We start from the raw sequence: 8,154 nt of genomic DNA on the forward strand, positions 1-8,154 counted from the left end.
CTTCTTCTTCTTCTTCTTTTCTTCTTTCATACATAAGGTTTTCTGATTTGAATATTATGTTTTTGTGAACTCTGGAAAAGTCTAAGACTTTTTTTATTTATTCATTTTCATTTATTTATTTATTTATTTATTTATTTTCTCATTATGGATAGTTGTGGGCCACCATGTGGTTGCTGGGATTTGAACTCAGGACCTTCAGAAGAGCAGTCAGTGCTCTTAACCACTGAGCCATCTCTCCAGCTCTATTCATTTATTTTCAAGACAGGGTTTCTCTGTACAGCTCTGGCTGTCCTGGAACTCACTCTGTAGACCAGGCTGGCCTTGAACTCAGAAATCCACCTGCCTATCCCTCCCAAGTGCTGAGATTAAAGGCATGTGCCACCACTGCCCAGCAATTCTAAGACTTTCTGCTCTTCAAATATTTCAACTTTCATTCACTCTGATCTTTCTGTAACTCTAATGAATTGGTCGTTAGACTTACCTATTGTTTGCTCATGTAGGACCTTTGTATTCAGTGTCCTTCAGGAGTGTTCTTCCTCCTCCTGCTTTTCCTCTTCTCCTCTCTTCCTTACCATCGAGGTGTTAACTATGAGCACTGTGACTTTACGAGGTGTCTCCTGTGTGATATCCTGCTTAGATCTTAGGGTTTTCTTTCTATCTGTGAGGGGAAAGGAGTTCTAAATTGCAGAGTCTTGGTCTGTCGGAACTGCCCAATAATCCCCTCATAAACACCTCTTGAGCATGCTCACCCCTCTGGAGTTATATTTTTAGCCTCTAAGGAATTCTTTTATATTTCTGCCAGCTCAACATGCATGTGTGTGTGTGTGTGTGTGTGTGTGTGTGTGTGTGTGTGTGTGTGTGTGCAGCATCTTTAGGTGTGCTAAGCCAAGACAGTCTACATATCTAGTCCACTTTGACACAAAACAGAAGTCTTTACTTGGAAGGTTCCCATGTGGTTTAGGGGTGTCTCATTCAAAGTTTCACCTCACCATGTCTTACTCAGAGGCTTCCAGTAACTTTCCACTATCAGATGGCCTGCAAAGCCTGGCAGCTCTGACTTCCTACTGCCTTCTGACCTCAGCGTCTCAGACTTTCCACTCGGCTCATCCAAACATGGTGGCTTCCTTGCTGTTGGTCTGCATCTGTGCTCAGGCCTCAGGGCCCTTGCATTTCCTCTTTAGCCATCAGCCGCTCTCCACTGCTCATTCTAGGCCTGAACTAGCATTTGTTTTGAGTGTTTCCTTGAGTGCCACTTCTTCTGAGATGTCACATTACCCTTTGTAGAGCAGCATCTCTTATCATTATATCCCTGTCTCCGTTTCTCTTTCTGTATAGCTCATGACATTTCCTATGCCATATGACTTTGTTTGTTTTCAGTTCCCAGAATGTAGCCACCATAGAAGTTTGCCTACCTCTTCTCAACTCTGTTCTGCTGCTTATGATAAAATGGAGTACATGACATAAAGTCAGACACTTGTTCAACACACAGGTGGACCTTTCTCATTTTGTTCAATTAATTGAGTTGTTCTCTTATCTTAAAAATATTTTGCAGCTGGGCAGTGATGGTGTACACCTTTAATCCCAGCACTTGGGAGGCAGAGGCAAGCAGATTTCTGAGTTCAAGGCCAGCCTGATCTACAGAGTGAGTTTCGGGACAGCCAGGGCTACACAGAGAAAGCCTGTCTTGATAAAAACAAAAAAAAATTTTTTTTGCTTTATTTTTATTTGTATGTGAGTGTGTGGTGTGTTAACAGCAGAGATCAGAAGAAAGGGACATCCAATCCTCTGGAACTGGGGTTCCTGAAGGTTGTGAGTTACCAGATGTGGGTGCTGGGAAGGGAACTCCCGTTCTTCACATGAGCAGATGGTACTCTTAACTGCTGAGCCATCTCTCCAGCCCCCTAGTCTCTTCTTAAGGTAGCTTCTTTCTGGAGCCTAAATCTTTGAAACTAACCTTGAAAGAATACCACATAACACATGGAACAGTCTGTTAGGAAGATCAGTTTTTGCAAAATGAATGGTCCTCAAGCAGCTGCTCAAAGATGAGGCATATACGTCCAAGCTTTTCCTAAAAGCCTTCCTTACATAAAGTCCTAAATATTTATTAAGTGCCAGGGTCCTACACTAGGTGCTGCTGGAGAGAGGGACTGTATTTCAGTGTAGCCAACGTGGGTCTTTAGAGATGTAGAGGAGACCTGGCTCCCTTTCTGAGAGCCTGTAGGATTCTCTTTCCAAGTGGGGCGAGAGGGTTATGGAGAAAGTGTTGTCATTGTGGGTGGAGGATTAAATGGCCCATATTCCCCTTTCTTCATCAACCTTCTTTATTGCACAGGTAATTTAGATTAGAATATAGGAAAGGAACTTCCGAACTTCCTAGTCTTTCCCTGAAATGACTGGATGCTTTCAATGTTAGGAAAGGTAATAACCTTACATGTTCAGTAGTGAATACATTTCTGAATATCATATTTCAATTGAGCTGTATCAGTAAAGTCTAACCCTGAGGTGTGATTTCAAGATTGCTCTACTGGTGTCTTAATTCTCCTACGTCCAGCCTTACTTCAAGCCATTGCTCCCAACTATAAGCCACCCTCTCAGGCCACAGGGACATTTCCTGTATTTCCACAACACATTCACAAATCTGCAACTACCTGTTGACCTCTGTTCTTGGCTTTTTCAACCATTTCTTTTAAAAACAAATGACGACTTTGTGAGACTTGTTTGCAAGCATCCCATTATACCTTCCTTTCGACATGACATCTATATGTAACCCACGTCTACCTTCGCCAGCCATTGTGGATGTGAATTGTCCACCCAGCCAACAGGAATGCAGGAGGAAGCCATACATAGGGGGTAATTTTACAATGTAAGACCTTACCCAACATAAGGCACCACATACCCAGTTCAACTGAGAAGGAACTGTATAGTATAGTAGAGATTTCTGGCTAAGCCTGAATAACAGTCTCCAGTCTGGGTTTAAGGATGAAATATGCACTAGTATTGCACATCATAGTAGAGAATTTTACACATTTATTTAGGAAAATATTTCAGAGACAGAACTATAAAGAACTGGTATTACCCTACACAGGGTGACTTTACCCAACTTAGACATGTTCTAGATAGAATTCTGTTACACAGTTCTAGCTGCGGTCACACACAAATTAATAGTATGTTTTTTTTTTATAGTTTGTATGTAAGAAGTTATGAGGCATAGCTTGGAATATTCATATCATATGTACATGCATAAACATACAGACGTATAAATTTTGCAAAACCCCAATTTAATTCAATAATAATTTACTGAGCATTCACCACATGCCAGAGAACCTTCTAGAATACAAAGACAGATCAGGAATAGCTTCTGCCCTTAGGGAGTTCAATACAGTTAAATGAAATACAGACATATTTTTTATTCCTTCCTGGCAAGGGTGGGTACAGTTTCCAAGACCCAGGAGGGGCTAAACCATTCATTTATTGCTTTAGCAACCGCATTGCTTTCCAAAGTTGTTATTTGGCTTGGGGTGGGCAGTAAGTTACAGTTTGGCCTTTTTCTTATTTTTTTTTTTCAAATAAGTTTTCAGCTTTAAAAAAAACCTGCAACTAATTTAAATAATTAAATTATTGCTTAAGATTTCTTCTAGTTTGGCATACCAGATGGAAATTTTTTTTTTTTTCATTATGAGAAGTGAAAGACCACTTAGTGTTAGATGTTTAAACTAGACTCAATCCAGCTTGGTTCCACTTATCAAATATCATAGTTAAGAAGGGGAGGGTGAGGGAGAACACATACAAGAGAAGCAATGAGTGATGTGTTGGTGAACCAAGGATCCTTTTTCTGTCCTGGAAATCACCATTGAAGGCACAAGAAGATCAGAGGAACACACGTAGTGGAAACCAATCTCTCTAATCTCTTTGTACAGGGAGCCTTCATTCACATAACGGACAATAAATGCCGAGGGTATGCCAGGCCATTCGCTAAACACTGAGCAAATGGAAATAAAAATGGAAATACAGCAACTAGAATCTGTCTTCCAGCAATATGTGGTTTAATTGGGAGAATCACTGCAAAAGAATATGGGGGGGGGGAGAAGCAGATTCTAAAAATAACAATATCTGGAAGTAAACTTTTAGTTTGACTAAACTTTTTCACCTCCATGGCAGTTCATGCTAGTCATCCATCCCTTTTGGGTAAATATGGCATATGCTATAGACCTGATTCCTGTCTGAGTTGTGTGGGATTCCAGCTGAGTGGCCTTGGATATTGTGATACCTCTGATGCTGTTGCCCTGTCTGACACAGAAGAGAGAAGGCCGTCTATATGGAAAGTAGTTCATATAAAGGGAAGAAGGGCCGTAAGTGTGTAGGTATGAGACTAGTCTTCATTAGTGATATCTAATTCTTCCATTGGTCATTTTTTTTTTCTATCAAGAATCTAAAACCAGACAAATGAGTGCTTGGATTCCAATTTTGGTTACCAGGTGAGCTATCTAACATCTTGTGTACATATTGTATGTACATGTACACTTTTTTCAGTTCTTCAGCTTTCATGTTGTAACAGGGTCTGTGGCAGTTAATTTTCACTGTCAACTTGACTGGATTTGCGATCACCTAGGAGACACACTTCTAGGCTTGTCTATGAGGGCATTTCTAGAGAGGTTTACCTGAGGAAGGGAGACTTGTCCTGAGTGAGGGCAATACTGTTGCATAGGCTGAGGTACCAGGCTGAATGAAAAAAGAAAAGAGCATCAGAAGAGCCCGTTCTCCACTTTCTGGTCTTCTTACATATGAAGAGTCCCATTTACATGATTCTACTGCCATCAACATGTCTTCCCTGCCATGTTGGAGTATAACTTTCTAAACTGTGAGCCGAAGAACATCTTTCCCCACTTAAGTTGTTTCTTATCAGATATTTTATAACAGTAAGAAAGGTAATTAATAAAAGCTACCAAAATCATTGGTCTAGGCAGAATATTTTGGGGCGCACAAAAGGTCTAATTTGTCTTAGTATCTGAGTACTCATGGATGGCATAGTACCCAGCACCTTGCAAGCATTAATAAAAGCATTCCATTAATTATCAAAGTGTATGTGTAGTAAGATGACAAATATTAATATTCTAGATGAGCACAGCTTCATCCTAGAGATGGGACATTGAATTCTGACCAAGCCTGTCACTGATCCTCAAACAGGAAGATAAGTCAATTACAAAGACTTAGTGACTACACGGTTTTTAAGAAGTTATTTTTAGGCATTCATTATTTCTTCACTTTTGTTTTTAACTAACCTGGAGGGAAATCCTTGTTTCTTCTCTGTTGAACTTGCATATGGTGTTGTTTTCTGTGTCAGGGTGGAAGGCTGCTCAGCCATGTAAAGCTGTGAAGGACTCATCAAAACATGCAAGGAGGTGTCTGTCGACCATGTGCCTCCTCCCGGGGAGGGCGTGGTTGAAAGGTAGAGGCCACTCTGCAGAAGCAGACAGAGACCTTTAGTAATTTTCTGACGGAAAATTTCTTATAAAATGATTGCAATTTTGATTCTGTCTAAAACTTCCCTGACATAGTTGCTCCAGATTGCAAAGTTCAAATACACTTCTCACACTTCAGAACAGTAAAAGCAGCTAAGAATCTTAGTCCACCAAACTGGATCCCATTTGGAAGCAAAGTAGAAGGTTTTCTTATATCTAATATAATTCTAGCAATATAAGAAAGTAGGGAAATAGATAAAATGTCCCTGCAACAGGAGATGGGCCAAACAAATTCCCTTGTACACTAATGATAAAATACTTACCATCATGGGATACATATTCATGAGTGGTACTCTGAATAGAGATAAGTTTTCCACTGATTGCTTATAAAATATTGCATTTTAAGTATTTGTAGATTGACTTGACATTAAGAAAAAGAGTGTGGTAATTTCTGTATACACTTCATGCAGCCTTCTATAAAGACATATTTAATGACATGCCTTAAGGGCAACTGAACAGGCTGAAGAAGAACATATATGGCAAGATCTTATTGATGTCAAAATAAAAGCAAATGCATTAAATTCTGAGCACTGAATAAGGAGAGTGGCTTATTATACATACAGAAGGGATATGTAAATACTTATATATTTGTAAGTATTCCTTCTATAATGTAGTGACCTCTATATTGATCCACTCATAAAGATATACATATAGATATATAGATATGCAATCCAAAGAGGATACATGACATTTAAAACAACACAAATGGTAAATTTAGAGAATTATTCTTTTTTTTTTCTGTCTTACAAACTTTATTAGTCCTGGGAAAAGGGAGACAACAAGCTCTTGTTCCACTACTGTTTGCCATTGCCATTGATGGGACCGTTCACATGTTTGGGGAGGACAGAAAGGCCTTGATCTTGGGCCGGTCACTAAATCGAGCCACGTAGGCAGAGAGTAGTGGGAAGTTGTCCAGGCATCCAGGGGTTAGGATGCGGTGGATCAGCAGTAGGTCCAGCAAGTTGTAATTGGCAAAGGAGATCTGATCACCCACAATGAAAGCTTTGCCTCCCTGGTTCTGGGACAGCAGGATTTCAAAAGGCTTCAGATGCTCAGGCAGGGCCTTCTCATAGCCATCTTTACCATTCTCATAGTTGGTGTAGATCAGAGTGCCATATTTGCAGCGAAGGTACTCCACTCCATCATTCACCATATCCACTTGGGCAGCCTCCCTCTGGTCTTTGCCATAAATCCCAAAAGAGTGGCCAAAGTGCCTCAAGATGGCATTAGGTTGGTAAAGGGTGAGGTCTCCATCCTCAAACTTAAGTGGGCTTAAGCAAGCCTTGTATCCAGGTATCTATGGTAACCACCTTCTCCTTCCGGCTCTGGTCCTGGTCAGCCATCAACATGCACATGGCCTCACACTACCCTTGAACTGGGAAGTAGACAATGGTGTATGGTAGCATATCTGCTGCATAGAAGGAAGTGTGGATTCAGTGCTGAGTAGATGGAGAAGTGTCTCGGGCATGGATGCCGAGTATTACTCATATGATAGAAAGTCTATGTAAAATAGTTCAGGCTTTAGAAAATGAGTTATTTTAAGCCAGACATCTTAAAATGAATGCCTATAGTGTACATGATTGATACCAATTCCCCTAGAACTCATGAATATATTTCTGTAGGATATCCTTGTTTAGGAATCATAAAACATATGTTCCATGACTCCATGGATTTGGCCCTCTAGGCAAGAACAGCATAGATATTGTAGTACCAAAAGATAAAGTAATTCTTAAAGGCCTTTGTCTCTATATTGAATTATTTTATCATCAGGATAATGCTGTACTCATCCCTCTTTAAGCTGGCTTCTGGGTGGACGTGTACCAGGCATTGTTAGGACTGAAATCTGGTCTTGGTCTATGATCTTGACTATTTTAAGCTCTGAGACTCCCCATGTGCTTTTTATCAACTTTTCTCCATTCTGCAACTATTTGAATTATCTGGTACATGATCAAAAATGCATTCCCAGCTGTGTAGTGCTAGTCAGTAGTGAGTGATGGGCCCTTCCAGTATTGCTTGGATGTACGTGTTTTCTGCTTCCTCCTATCTATTTGGATTAGTCCCAAATACCACAGGCTGTTTCACTGTGGGAGATGAACAGCAAGGTGAAAGTGAAGGAAGGCGGCTGCTGGGCGACAGGGTGCACAATGTAACACTCAGTGGGTCACCGTTAATATGTTTAAACATTTGTTTAGTGAGCAATTTATCTTTGGCACACTGGAAACTTGTTAGTGGTATTAGGAGCAATTGTTGCTTCTGTGATTGAGAGGTAAGGAGTACAGACGTGCAGATAACAAGACACGGTGTTTATATGATATCTGTAAATTACATAAATACAATTTTCCTTCTTGACTGCTAACCAGAGGCCCATGAATCATTCATAACGTTTATGTCACTGAATGAATTCCTTGAGCAGAATTAGCAAAGATACTGATTCATCTGAAGAATGCCATTCTACTCTTCTGCTTTCAGGGCAGTCTGAATTAAAAACAAAAACAAAAACACCAAAACCAAAAATAAAATAAAAAAAAAAATAAACCCACTGTGCATGCTGGTGAGTAACATTGCTATTTCCCCAAAAGTCACACATGGAAATGTATAGACACATACACTCAGAAGTATCGGGCCAGTCAAGTGA

At 40.2% G+C, this 8,154-nt stretch overlaps 1 pseudogene; it reads right to left on the reverse strand.

The window, feature by feature from the left end:
* Positions 1-6,313: 6,313 nt before the first annotated feature.
* On the reverse strand, positions 6,314-6,925 carry LOC116087601 (annotated as a pseudogene).
* Between the last annotated feature and the right edge of the window lie 1,229 nt (positions 6,926-8,154).

This window comes from Mastomys coucha, unplaced genomic scaffold, assembly GCF_008632895.1.
Source record: "Mastomys coucha isolate ucsf_1 unplaced genomic scaffold, UCSF_Mcou_1 pScaffold13, whole genome shotgun sequence".
Lineage (NCBI taxonomy): Eukaryota > Metazoa > Chordata > Mammalia > Rodentia > Muridae > Mastomys > Mastomys coucha.